This window comes from Suncus etruscus, chromosome 1 (assembly GCF_024139225.1).
Source record: "Suncus etruscus isolate mSunEtr1 chromosome 1, mSunEtr1.pri.cur, whole genome shotgun sequence".
NCBI classification, from domain to species: Eukaryota; Metazoa; Chordata; class Mammalia; order Eulipotyphla; family Soricidae; genus Suncus; species Suncus etruscus.
The window spans coordinates 156,457,077-156,471,555 of record NC_064848.1 but is presented as its reverse complement, the minus strand read 5'-3'; the positions used below and the strand labels follow the sequence as shown (position 1 = coordinate 156,471,555).

At 43.0% G+C, this 14,479-nt stretch overlaps 1 protein-coding gene and 2 non-coding genes across 3 annotated transcripts in view; 2 read left to right on the top strand and 1 right to left on the bottom strand.

The window, feature by feature from the left end:
* Window positions 1-14,479, bottom strand: part of UBE2G1 (ubiquitin conjugating enzyme E2 G1) — an 83,341-nt gene that overhangs the window by 49,738 nt on the left and 19,124 nt on the right. The window lies entirely within an intron of this gene.
* Window positions 5,854-5,960, top strand: LOC125996004 (U6 spliceosomal RNA). Its single transcript, XR_007491199.1, has one exon. It is a non-coding gene; the product is annotated as a U6 spliceosomal RNA (small nuclear RNA).
* LOC126032610 (small nucleolar RNA SNORA51) lies at window positions 11,010-11,140 on the top strand. Its single transcript, XR_007503885.1, has one exon. It is a non-coding gene; the product is annotated as a small nucleolar RNA SNORA51 (small nucleolar RNA).

Here is a 14,479-nt window from a genome sequence, read left to right as displayed (position 1 = left end):
TATCAGGTGTGCACCGCCACCCCCAAAAGGCAAACAAAAAAAAAAAAAATCAAACAGAGCTGAGGAGATAGCACAAAGATTTAGAATGTGCATATAGGAAGCCAAAGTTACTGTATGATTCCCTGGTAAGCCAGTAGCAGCTCTTATGTACTTCTGGGTGTGGCCATAAACACACACACAAAAAAGAAAAAATCTGATCCTGGCCCGAGAGAATGCTCAAAGGACTAGAGTACAAGCCTTACATATGGGAGTTCAGATTCAATTCCAGCACCACATGGTCCCCTCTTCTCCAAGCACCATTTATAATGCCCCCAAATAAAACAATCTGATCCACTGGTATATTCTGACAAATATACTTAGAAAATATATCCAAGATAGAATGGAAGAGATAGTAGAGAGTATAATCTCCCAAAGCATGCCCAGAAGTTAATTCCTGAGTAAGGAGTAACCCTTGAACAAGGCCAAATGTGGCCCCCTACAAAAAAAAGGAAAAAAGAAAACCTATTCAAGAAGCCAATCATTCATTATTTCCACCGCCACTGACCTATTCCAAGCAAATAATATACCTGATTTACTACTTAAGATCACTAATCTATTTCTGCCCTGGCATCACTACACTCAACATCACAAGCCGAGTGAGCCTATTAAAATGTAAATCATGTAACTACTATGCCTTATACCTAGTCTAATATTTCTTATAGTCAAAAAGTCAAAGCCCTTTTAAAGACCACACTCTGCTTGTTGTTCCAGCCATAGCAGCATTCCCATTCCAATCTAAGTCTTTTTACAAGTACTTCCCTTTGTTTTATAATACTTGCTTGCCTCATCCTCTTGCCCCCAACACACACTTTCTCTCCAAGGCATATATTAACATAGCTTCTTAAACTGTGTGGGTCATGACCCCACATGGGGTTGCATAACCAAATAATCGTGATCATAAGAAATGCTTTAGGGGCTGAAGAGATAGCACGAAGGTAAAGCATTTGTCTTGCATGCAGAAGGACGATAGTTCAAATCCTGGCATCCCATATGATCCCCTGAGCCTGCCAGGAGTAACCCCCAAGTGCTGCTGGGTGTGACCCAAAAACAAATAAACAAAAAAAATCAAAACAAAATAAAAAGCTTTAAAAATGTATTTAATATGTATTAGTAGTGAATGATTTGTGTAACTATTTTTTTATCATTGCGAAAAAATTTATCAGGCAAAAAGATTTTTGAGTAGAAAAAGTTTAAGCCCGTAACATACCACATTTTAATTTAACTTACTGGTTGATTATCGGTCTTCCCATTCTCTAAATGGAAACTGTGCAAATAAATATTATAGTCTTATAATATTATATTTATTATTCAGTTATTTAAATATGCTCAGAAAAGTAGACACTCAAATCATTGCTAAGTGACCCTAGAATTCAAATTTGAAAGATTACAATTTAATATGAAGGTATTTCCTAAGTTTAAAACTTTTTTTTTGTTTGTTTGTTTTTTTGGGTCACCCCTGGAAGTGCTCAGGGGTTACTCCTAGCTCTGTGCTCAGAAATCGGCCCTGGCAGGCACGGGGGACCATTTGGGATGCTGGGATTCAAACCACCATCAGTCCTACCATCAGTCCTAGAATGGCTGCATGCAAATCAACATGATAAAAGAAGTTTAAATTTAATTTTAAATGGTATTTTAAAGATGACTTTCCAGTAGTTTTCAACCTCTTTTACACCTGTGCACCAAAACTGGCTTGAGCCCTTAGATGTTGTGCTTTAATCCATAACTATCAATCTTTTATTCTTCCGATTAGTGAGCAATTAGTACAATGAGACTCCTACCCAATAATGGAAGTTGTCAGCCTAGTATTCTGTTAGCTTTCTTAGTTGACGATATGCCAAAATGTTCTGAACAATTCCAGTCTCAGACAAATCAGCCAATTCTCCTTTAATTGGGAGATAATATATGTCATCACATCCTATGGCCCAGACTCCTGAAATAACCTGTCCGTTTTCTTCCTATTACTCTGTAATGAAGCTCTGCAACATAAAGTATACCTAATTGTGTTTCCAACAAGTAAAGTTCCAAATAAGAGGGAGGGAAGAACAAACAAAAATGGGGCTTTTAGAGGGAAATGACACACAAAAACTTTAAATAAAAATCAGTCTGGAGCAATAATATAGCAGTAGGGCACTTACTACTTGCCTTGCATGTGGCCAACCTAGGTTCAATCTTCAGCTGGGCAGGCGTAATTCATGAGTCCAGAGCCATTTGTGGGTTTTCCTGCTTTGCTCCCTGCCTGATTTCCTGCTTTTCTGCATGAGGCAGCCAAGAAAGGTCCAACAGACATAAACTCATCAGGGCCCAGCAGAAGCCAAGAAAGGCCCAAGAAGACATAATTACTTCAGGGCTCTGCACAACGTAGGCTGACTCCAACCACGATGGGTGGAGCCAGAGGAGCACATGCATCCTAGACCATGAACCCCACCACAACACATAGTAAAATCCATGCTACAAGCATGTCAATGGGGAAACAATATCAAGCATAGAAATTGAAGATGGCAGCTCTGATAACCCGAAAAGTACCAACCACCTAGTTAGCCTCTCAGATAAGGAGTTTAGAGTAGAAATATGGAGGATGTTCATAGAACTCAAAGAAAGCATAGATCAGACTGAACAGACCATGAATATAGAAATTAAAAAACTCCAAACTGAAATAACAGGACTGAAAAACTCAGATGAAATGAAAACCTCAATAGAAAGCCTCTCCAGGGCCCGGAGAGATAGCACAGCGGTGTTTGCCTTGCAAGCAGCCGATCCAGGACCAAAGGTGGTTGGTTCGAATCCCGGTGTCCCATATGGTCCCCCGTGCCTGCCAGGAGCTATTTCTGAGCAGACAGCCAGAAGTAACCCCTGAGCACCGCTGGGTGTGGCCCAAAACCCAAAAAAAAAAAAAAAAAAAAAAAAAAAAAAAGAAAGCCTCTCCAACAGAGTAACAGCAACGGAAGACAGAATTAGTGAGCTGCAAAATGGGATGCAAAACAACTCCATACAGCAGAAGAGTTTGGAAAAGAACCTTATAGCAAATGATCAGACAATGGAAAAATTACTCAAAGAATGTCAACAGATGAAAATAGATGTCTTTGGGCCCGGAGAGATAGCACAGCGGCATTTCCCTTGCAAGCAGCCGATCCAGGACCAAAGGTGGTTGGTTCAAATCCCGGTGTCCCATATGGTTCCCCGTGCCTGCCAGGAGCTATTTCTGAGCAGACAGCCAGGAGTAACCCCTGAGCAATGCCGGGTGTGGCCCCAAAACAAAACAAAACAAAAAAAAAAAAAAAGAAAAGAAAAGAAAATAGATGTCTTTGATCATCTCAGCAGAAACAACATAAGAATCATTGGAGTCCCAGAGACCCAGGAAGATAATCCCCAAGAATCAATAGTCAAGGACATCATTATGGAGAAACCCTCAAGGCCAGAAGGCAGTGGTGGGATATACTGACAAAACTCAAGGAAATAAATGCTTCACCTAGAATACTGCACTCAGCCAGATTCACTTTCAGGTTTGAAGGAAGGATACATAGCTTCACATATAAACAACAGCTCAGAAACCTTACAGACTCAAAACCAAAACTGAAAGGTCTACTTTAAGACCGAACCAGGGGGGCCCAGAGAGATAGCACAGCGGCCGTTAGGCCAGAGAGATAACATGGAGGTAAGGCATTTACCTTGCATGCAGAAGGTCTGCGGTTCAAATCCCGGCATCCCATATGGTCCCCTGAGCCTGCCAGGAGCGATTTCTGAGCATAGAGCCAGGAGTAACCCCTGAGCGCTGCTGGGTGTGACCCAAAAAACAAACCAAAAAATGTTGAGAAATAGGTAAATGGCAAGATGAGACAAGACGGGCCCGGAGAGATAGCACAGTGGCGTTTGCCTTGCAAGCAGCCAATGCAGGACCAAAGGTGGTCCCACATGGTCCCCCGTGCCTGCCAGGAGCTATTTCTGAGCAGACAGCCAGGAGTAACCCCTGAGCACTGCAGGGTGTGGCCCAAAAACCAAAAAAAAAAAAAGAATAAACTATGGGTCAGAAGTGTCAGAGAGAGGAGCCGGAGCAACAGCACAGCAGTAAGGCATTTCCCTTGCACTCAGCCAACACAGGTTTGAATACGGACATCCATAAGGACGGTGGTTCGAATCCCGGCATTCCATGTGGTCCCCCGAGCCTACCAGGAGCGACTTCTGAGCACAGAGCCAGGAGTAACCTCTGAACACCACAGGGTATGAGCCAAAAAAAACAACATAAAACAAAAAAATCAAAGAAGTGTCAGAGAGAATCTGTCTTGCAAGTGAAGGCCTCATATTCCATCTGTACCACCACAAAAAAGTAGGCTGGGAGGACAAACTATGAATATGCAAACAAGCCAGAATTGAAGTGACAGTGATTGTGAATACTGAATATTTATAAATACTGAATAAATATTTAACTATCTTTTAGAAGCACCCTACAAATCAAAATTGAAACCAACTGTTCTATTGTATACATTCATGTGCCTAAAAAAAATGGAAATTCACTCAGAAAATAATTATCTGAAAATCTGTGTGAAAAATAAAGTAACTCCTAGTCAAGATCTGATACCAGGGCTGGAGCAATAACACAATGGGTAGTGAACATTTGCCTTGTATGTGGCAGGTCTGGGTTCAACCCCCAGCATTCCATATGGTCCCATAAGCCTGCCAGGAGTCACTTTGAAGTGCTTAGTCATGGGTAAACCGAGGACCGCCAGGTCTGGTCCAAAAACCAAAAAAAAATTTAAGAAGAGAGATCTAAAACCAGGTCCTATTAAGCTAGAGATCCCAAAAGACCAAGTAGAATGACAGTAATAGTCAAAAAGAAATACAATAAGGGGGGGAGGGTAGGGACATGATTCAAGGAGTAAAGCATACTGTAGTTACAATGTGGTTTCTCTGCTGTCTCTATTATTCTTTACCATAAGCTGATTTTCAGCCATGCCAGTCAAGTATATAAACATCACCAAAAGGGATGATCACAAATGAGAACAACCCAAAATGTGTAAAACCAGGTGCAAACATAATTACAAGAGTACAACTCTTTTTTTGTTATTTTGTTTTGTTTTGTTTTGTTTTTTTTCGGTTTTTTGGGTCACACCTGGCAATGCTCAGGGGTTTATACTCCTGGCTCTGGGCTCAGAAATCACCCCTGGCAGGCACGGGGGACCATATGGGATGCCGGGATTCGAACCACTGTCCTTCTGGTTGTATGGCAAATGCCCTACCTCCATGCTATCTCCCCGGCCCACAAGAGTACAATTCTTGGTTGTACCATGCACAACTGTGCAAGCAATCACAGCCTGATGTTCAAGTTCCAATAAGAAACAGTGTGCATAGTCCAGTCATCATATTAAAAACAATGAAGTGAAAGAAGAGGAGGAAGTTTTTAAAAGCACACATGGCCATATATTCCATACAGGTACCTTACAAATGACAGAATGTTATTCTCTAAAAATTGATTCTCTAAAAACAGCAACAGAAATGGTATGTACAATTAAAAGAATAAACAACATGGGGCCGGGAAGGTGGCGCTAGAGATAAGGTGTCTGCCTTGCAAGCACTAGCCAAGGAAGGACCGAGGTTCGATCCACAGCGGTCCCATATGGTCCCCCCAAGCCAGGGGCAATTTCTGAGCCCTTAGCCAGGAGTAACCCCTGAGCATCAAACGGGTGTGGGCCAATAAACCAAAAAAAAAAAAAAAAAAAAAAAAAAAAAAGAATCTTTCAGCAACCAGAGATCGAATGCAGTAATTTGGGCACTTGTATTGCATGTGGCCAACCCAATTCAATCCTTAGAATGTAAGATTCTGTGCTCGCTTCGGCAGCACATATACTAAAATTGGAACAATACAGAGAAGATTAGCATGGTCCCTGCGCAAGGATGACACGCAAATTCGTGAAGCGTTCCATATTTTTTGTTGTTGTTATAAAAGAAAAAAAAAAAAAAGAATGTAAGATTCTATGTCCCACCAAAAATAATCCCTGAGCACAGAACCAGAAATAAACCAAGAGTATCACCAGCTATGGGCAAGCCCTCCACCAAAAAAATATTAAAAAATAACCTTTTAACCTTAATCCAACCAAATTCTTTTACTTTGAAAAGTATAAATATCAGGCCCGGAGAGATAGCACAGCGGTGTTTGCCTTGCAAGCAGCCGATCCAGGACCAAAGGTGGTTGGTTCGAATCCCGGTGTACCATATGGTCCCCCATGCCTGCCAGGAGCTATTTCTGAGCAGACAGCCAGGAGTAACCCCTGAGCACCCCCGGGTGTGACCCAAAAACAAAAACAAACAAAAAAAAGTATAAATATCACCTGACTTTTTTTTTTGTTTTTTGGGTCACACCCGGCAGCACTCAGAGCTCACTCCTGGCTCCATGCTCAGGAATCGCTCCTGGCAGGCTCGGGAGATCATATGGGATGCCGGGATTCGAACCAATAACCTTCTGCATGAAAGGCAGACGACTTACCTCCATGCTATCTCTCTGGCCTCTGGCCCCTGACTTACTATTTTTTTGCTGGTTCACATCTGTGGTGCACAGGGGACCAGGCAGTGGCAGGGATTGAATCCAAGGTATTCCAACATTTTGGTTAAGTTTTCATTTTATAATAAAGATAATTTGATTTGCAAACTATTAATAAATTTATAATTTTCTAGGTGCTTATATTGAAAAATTGTAAATATATATTACTTCCATCTGTGAAAGTAAAAAATTTAAGCATAAAGCCAATAAATTACAAGACCGCTACTGATGATCAGGCAAAAGCATACCACTAATTTGTCACTTTTTTTTAAAATCATAGTATCATGAGACATTAGGCTCATCACTGCCTTTGGGGGAACAGAAAGGAGAAGATTCAATGTCTACCAGCTAAAACTTGTTTACACTTCTTTTTTTTTTTTGGTTTTTGGGCCACACCCTGTGACGCTCAGGGGTTACTCCTGGCTATGCGCTCAGAAGTTGCTCCTGGCTTCTTGGGGGACCATATGGGACGCCGGGGGATCGAACCGCGGTCCGTCCTAGGCTACCGCAGGCAAGGCAGGCACCTTACCTCCAGCGCCACCGCCCGGCCCCTAAAACTTGTTTACACTTCTAATAGTCTATTACACAATTCTCATCTTGGAAGAAGAGATGATCTCTTGTTGATCTCCACTGCATGAAATCAGAGACAGCTTCAATATGTAGCTTCACAAGTAAAAATAGAATATATTCCAAAGACTCCAATTGAGATTGGGGAGTAAGAACACAGACAGCAGGCACACTCTATTTAAGAAATCAGCCTATAAATAAATAAATAAACAAACAAAACGATTTTATTAAAAATAAAATGGATGTGGGCCCGAGAGATAGCACAGCGGCATTTGCCTTGCAAGCAGCCGATCCAGGACCAAAGGTGGTGGGTTCGAATCCCGGTGTCCCACATGGTCCCCCGTGCCTGCCAGGAGCTATTTCTGAGCAGACAGCTAGGAGTAACCCCTGAGCACCGCCGGGTGTGGCTCCCCAAAAAATAAATAAGTAGAACCAGGAATGGCTGCATGCAAGGCAAGCACGCATCCTATTCTCTGTACTATCACTTCAGTCCCAACAGTACCTTCTAAATGAATTTTAGCAAATTAAAAATAAAAAAATCAGCATTTTTTTTAGATAGAAAAATCAATGATTGCCATAAAAAGGCAGAGGTCATTAGCAATGGTGACACACAGTGGGAACTTTAGGGTAATGAAATTATTCTGTATGGTGTTGCAATAGTGAAAACCTAACTATAAATTTCTCAAAGTCCACAGAAGTGTGTACAGCATGGAGGTAGGGTGTTTGATTTTGCATGCAGAAGGACGGTGGTTCAAATCCCGGCATCCCATGGTCCCCTGAGCTTGCCAGGAGCGATTTCTGAATGTAAAGCTAGGAGTAACTCCTGAGTGTTGCTGGGTGTGACCCAAAAACCAAAAAAAAAATAAAGAAGAAGAAAAGTATGGTATAAAGTCACTGAAAAAATATTGGGAGAAAGGAACTTGAGAATTAACTTTGAAAACTATGTTTTTATATTATTTTATTAGTTAGGTAATATGGTTATTTTTATCATATCCTTCATATTTATTTTATTATAGTTTAGGTCACAGACTTACAATAGTGTTTATGTCTATTCCCTTATTTATATCTCTATATTCTACAACTGACTGTGGGGCCAGAGCAATGGTGCAAGCAGTAGGGCATTTACCTAGCACATGGCTTACCTAGGACAGACCGCAGTTCAATCCTCCCGGTGTCCCATTTGGTCCTGCAAGCCAGGAGCGATTTCTGAGCAGCTAGCCATGAGTTATCCCTGAGCATCACCAGATGTGGCCCCTCATAAAAAGGCAAAAAATAAAGTGGTAGGGCATTTGCCTATGTGGCTAACCTAGGACGAACCTTGGTTTGATCCCCCAAGCCAGGAGCAATTTCTGAGTGCATAACCAGGAGTAAACCCCTGAGCGTCACCGTGGGTGGCCCAAAAATAAAATAAAACAATATAATAAAATTGACTATGTGTAAACAACTGATACGAAAGGTAATCTTTTTTTTTTTTTTCCTTCAGTCCACACCCATTTGATGCTCAGGGGTTACTCCTGGCTAAGCACTCAGAAATTGCCCCTGGCTTGGGAGGACCATACAGGACGCTGGGAATCAAACCTTGGTCCTTCCTTAGCTAGCGCTTGCAAGGTATCTCTAGTACCACCTCGCTGGCCCCACGAAAGGTAATCTTTAGATGTAACCTAAACTTAAAATCAGTAAACCAAAGGACGGTGGTTTGACTCCTGGCATCCCATAGGGTCCCCTGTGCCTGCCAGGGGCTATTTCTGAGCATAGAGCCAGTAGTAACCCTGAGCGCTGCTGGCTGTGACCTAAAAACCAAAAACCAGTAAACCAAGTAAAGCAGATTACCCTACAAAATGAGGGTGAATGAACCTAATCTACTCAAATAAAAGCTTTAATTATCCCACTGTTGTTTCAGGCCACACTCTGAAGTGCTCAAAGACTACTCTAAGTTCATGGGTTATTCCCAGTAGTGTTTGGTGGACCATATAGCACCAAAAATCAATCTTAGGCCTCCTTAGGCAAAGCATGCACCCAATCCATTGAATTTTCTCTCCATTCCCCAAGGCTTTAATTTTTAGAAAGTTCAACCTCATCCTAGGAGGAAATTCTACCTTGCAAACTGATTTTAATGTTTAATTGTAACATTGATTCTTCCCCCTTAGTCTTTGACCCAAACATCTAACAATTTAGACTTACCAACCTCTACAACCCACATGACAGAAATTTATACATAGATTCTATTCACATTTTTTTTTTGTTTGTTTGTCACACCCGGCAGTGCTCAGGGGTTATTCCTGGCTCCAGACTCAGAAATTGCTCCTGGCAGGCACGGGGACCATATGGGGCGCCGGGATTTGAACCGATGACCTCCTGCATGAAAGGCAAATGCCTTACCTCCATGCTATCTCTCCGGCCCCTCTATTCACATTTTTCTGGAAAATCCTGCTCTTTTTGTTTTTGTTTTGTTATGGGCCATACCCAAAAGTGCTCAAGGGCTCAAAGGAACCCTTAAACATTTTTGTTTTGTTGTGGAGCAATACCTGGCAGTGCTCAGGAACTATTCCCTTCACTCTGTGCTCAGGGGACCATGCAGTACTAGGAATAAAACCTAGGCCTTGGCTGATTAAACTATTTCTCTAGTCGCTAAATACAGATTTTAAACCAAAGTATAAAATTATGTACATGAATTCATTCTGGATAATCCAATTAAAATATGGGAGCTGGGACCAAAACGATAGTATAAGGACTTAAGAAGTTTGGGGGCGAGCCCGGAGAGATAGCATAGCGGTGTTTGCCTTGCAAGCAGTCGATCCAGGACCAAAGGTGGTTGGTTTGAATCCCGGTGTCCCATACGGTCCCCCATGCCTGCCAGGAGCTATTTCTGAGCAGACAGCCAGAAGTAACACCTGAGCACCGCACAGTGGTTCGAATCCCGGCATCCCATATGGTGTCTGTCATTCCCCCTCCCCCCCCCCCCCAGCCTGCCAGGAGCAATTTCTGAACATAAAGCCAGGAGTGACCCCTGAGCGTGGCCAGGTATGACTCAAAAAGTAAAAAAAAAAAAAAAAAAAAGAAGAAGAAATTTATCTTGCGGGCCAGATAGCAAAGTGGTAGGGCATTTGCCTTGCAAGTGGCCAACCCAGGACCAATGGGTGATTCAAATCCCGGGAAGGAATCCCATATGGTTTCCCGTGCCTACCAGGAGCAATTTCTGAGTAGAGAGCCAGGAGTAACCTCTGAGCGCAGGCAGTGTGGGCTAAAAACCAAAACAAAGTTTGTCTTGCATGTTCAATCTGTAACATACCCCATATGGATCCGTCCCTCAACCTCCCTCCCCAAACAGTACTACCAGGAGTGATCCCTGGGCAGAGCAGAGAGTAAACCCTAAGCACAGGCAGTGCTGGTATCAAACCAAACTGAAAAAAAAAAAAGCTATTTAACAGTGGCTACTCTTATCAGCTGTATGTAGCCAAGTATGTATCTTGGCAGTGCTTAAGAAATCATGCAGTGCTGGGGGTGAAACCTGAGTTCCTCATACACAAAGCATGCACTAAAGTCTTTTGAAGTATCTCTAGCTCCTAATCAACACCATCTTAACCATATGGGCAAAGTTCTTATCACCACATCAGCAGTACCATTATAGGTAATAATGTGATAAGGAGGACACTGTCCCTTTGGATCCTAAAATCCTTTAATTCAGTCTATTATGAAAAAAAAAAACAAACCCAGTTTAATATGCAATGTGGTATCCTGGATAGACCCTTAAATATGAAAAATTGACATTATATGATAATTATGAATATCTGAATAAAGCATAAACCTTAATATGTCAATAATGGCTTGTTAACTATGACGATTGTACAAAGGTAATAGAAGGTATAAGTTATAGGGCCTTGTGGTGCTTACCACAGTTTGTGTTCTTTAAATTGACTGTACTGAAAAGGAGGCACAGTAAAACATCCTATATGCACCTCAGCCCAGACCCTTTGCAAGGTCTATATTATGAACAGTAAAACATAAGGTGGGGAGATAATAATAGGAGAAACTGGGTGCAGAGTTTATATAAGAACTCTAGGTTATATTTACAGGTCATTTTTTGGTGAGAGGTTGGGAAGGGGATTGGTACTTCAGAATCACTGCTGATTGTGCTTGAGTGATCATGAGGTACCAGAACTCACATCCAAGGCTTCACATATGCAAGTACTAAGCCACACTGCAAGCTCCCTTCTTTTTATAATTTTTCTGTTAATCTAAATTTTTTCTAGAATTTAAGTATTTTTTTGATTTGTTTTGTCTTGTTTTGGGGCCACACTCGGCAGTGCTCAGGGGTTACTCCTGGCTATCTGCTCAGAAATGGCTCCTGGCAGGCACGGGGAACCATATGGGACATCGGGATTCGAACCAATCACCTTAGGTCCTGGATGGGCTGCTTGCAAGGCAAACACCGCTGTGCCATCTCTCCAGCCCCGAATTTAAGTATTTTTAAATCTAAAATATCAATATTGGGGCCGGAGAGATAGCACTGCAGCAGGGTGTTTGCCTTGCATGCAGCCAATCCAGGAAGGACAGTGGTTCGAATCCCGGCATCCAATATGGTCCTCCTGCCTGCCAGGAGTGATTTCTGAGCACAGAGCCAGGAGTAACCCCTGAGCACCGCTGGGTGTGACCCAAAAACAAAAAAACAAACAAAAAAAATCAATATTGCTTCCTCCAAAAGTCACATCATTATACCTTAGACTCTGAATAGGGCAGCAAACAGTACAGTACTCTCACCTATGTCACCACTGCATCTCCAAAAAAGTTAAATATAAAATAAGTCAGATAGTAACAACAGTTTCCATTAAGCAAATGTAGAAGCAGCAACAAAGGTATAATCCTAAGGGGAAAATGTCTAAACAACCCAAGAAGCCATGGAAAATACACTATTTCCCAGAGGAACTATCATACTACCCTAGGTGTTCAAAGCACTTTAAAAAATGTTTAGCAGGGCCCGGAGAGATAGCACAGCGGCATTTGCCTTGCAAGCAGCCGATCCAGGACCAAAGGTGGTTGGTTCAAATCCCGTTGTCCCATATGGTCCCCCATGCCTGCCAGGAGCTATTTCTGAGCAGACAGCCAGGAGTAACCCCTGAGCAATGCCGGCTGTGGCCCAAAAACTAAAAAAAAAAAAAAAATGTTTAGCAAGGGCCAGAAAGGTAGCATAGTGGTAAGGCATTTGCCTTGCAAGCAGACAGACCAGATTTCTGGCAACCCATATGGTGCGCCCCCCCCCCCCCCCGTCCCCGTCCCCGTCCCCGTCCCCCACCAAGCCTGCCAGGAGAGATTTCTAAGCTCAGAGCCAGGAGTAACCCTGAGTATAGCTGAGTGTGGAGATTTCTAAGCTCAGAGATTTCTAAGCTCAGAGCCAGGAGTAACCCTGAGTATAGCTGAGTGTGGCCCAAAAACCAAGAAAAAGGCAGAATTAAAAGTCCTAGGCATCTCATGATGAGAACATAAACCACTGTATTAATAACTACAAAAAGTATTGGAAAGCACAGCAATAGGGCATTTGCCTTGCATAAGACCAGTCTGGGAGGGACCCGGGTTGGATTCCCTGCATCCTATATGGTCCCCCAGCCAGCCAGAAGCAAGAGCCAGGAGTAACCTCTGAGCACAGCTGGATGTGGCCCAAAAACCAAAAACCCTAAGAAAAAAGTCTATAGTCTTAAGAAAGGTCTCTTTGTACATCAAACTAAAGAGTTTCTGCTGGGCCAGAGAGATAGCACAGCAGTAGGGCATTTGCCCTGGGTTTGATTCCTGGCATCCCATATGATCCCCTAGCCTGCTAGGAGTGATTTCTGAACACAGAGCCACGAGTAACCTGAGCACCACCATGTGTGGCCCGAAAAGCCCCCCCCCCCCAAAAAAAAAGAGCTTCTGATAAAGACATATGGGCTAAAACTAAAAGCTAAAAGGGAAAAAATATATTTACATCCAACACATCAGAGAAAGGCTTGATATGCGAGATATAAAAAGTACAAAGATCAACCAAAAAAATTTCAAAAACCCTATCAGAAAGTGGGGAGAGGGGCTGGAGCAAAAGTGCAGTGAATAGGGAGGGCATTTGTCTTACAGGCAGCCAAGTCAACTCGATCCTGGCCATCCCATATGGTCAACCCAGCCTGCCAAGAGTAATTTCTGATCATAGAGCTAAACCCCTGAGCACCTCTAGGTGTGGTCTCCCCTTCAAAATAAAAGGTCCTGGGGAGAGGGAATGAACAGACAATTATCAGAGGAAGACAGGGAGATCACAAGTAGGCTCAAAGAGTGTTTAGCATCACTTTTTTTGTGTGTGTGTGTGTGTGTGGTTTTTGGGTCACACCCGGCAATGCTCAGGGGCCACTCCTGGCTCCATGCTCAGAAATTGCTCCCGGCAGGCACGGGGGACCATATGGGACGCTGGGATTCGAACCGATGACCTTCTGCATGAAAGGCAAACGCCTTACCTCCATGCTATCTCTCCGGCCCCTAGCATCACTTATTTAGGGAAATCCAAATCAAGACATCTCACAGCAATGAGAATAGCATATATCAAAATATCAAAAACAGTAGGAAGGAGCCGGAGAGATAGCATGGATAAGGCATTTGCCTTTCATGCAGAAGGATGGTGGTTCGAATCCCAGCATCCCATATGGTCCCCCGTGCCTGCCAGGAGCAATTTCTGAGCATGGAGCCAGGAGTAACCCCTGAGCACTGGAGCAAATAGCAGTGTATAGGGCATTTGCTTTGCACAAAGCCAACCTGAGTTCAATTCCTGGCATCCCCCTTTGCTGCCAGCAGTAACCCCTGAATGACAGGTCTGGCCCAAACAAAACCAAAACCAAAGTTTGCAATATTTAATCAATAGTGGGCCAAAAACAGTAGGCTTTTCTTGGGGGGATAGGGGTTTTTGTTTGGGGCCACATCCAGTCATGCTTAGACTCTGGAAACAGGAAGCTCAGGAATCACTCCTGTCAGGTGGTCTCAGAAAACCAGAGAGCCAGGGATGGAACCCATGAAGGAAACGTGCAAGGCCAGTGCCTTACCCGTTGTACTATCTGACCCCAAAAAGAGCGAGCAGACTTGTGCCAAGAGATAGGCCAACGGGTAAACCACCTGCCTTGCAAGTGTAAGTTCAATCGCCAGCGCTGCCACATGACATGTTCTTAGACAGCTCTACTTTTTCTGTGATTCTTCAGTGCTACAAATAATTTCTGATGGCATCACAGCCTGCTATATCTGAATACACAACTAAAGGATAAAAACCCTGGCAAGCATATCCGACTATAAAGATGTAGAATTGGAGCAGAGAGTACTAGGTAAGGTGCCTGCTTGCCTTGT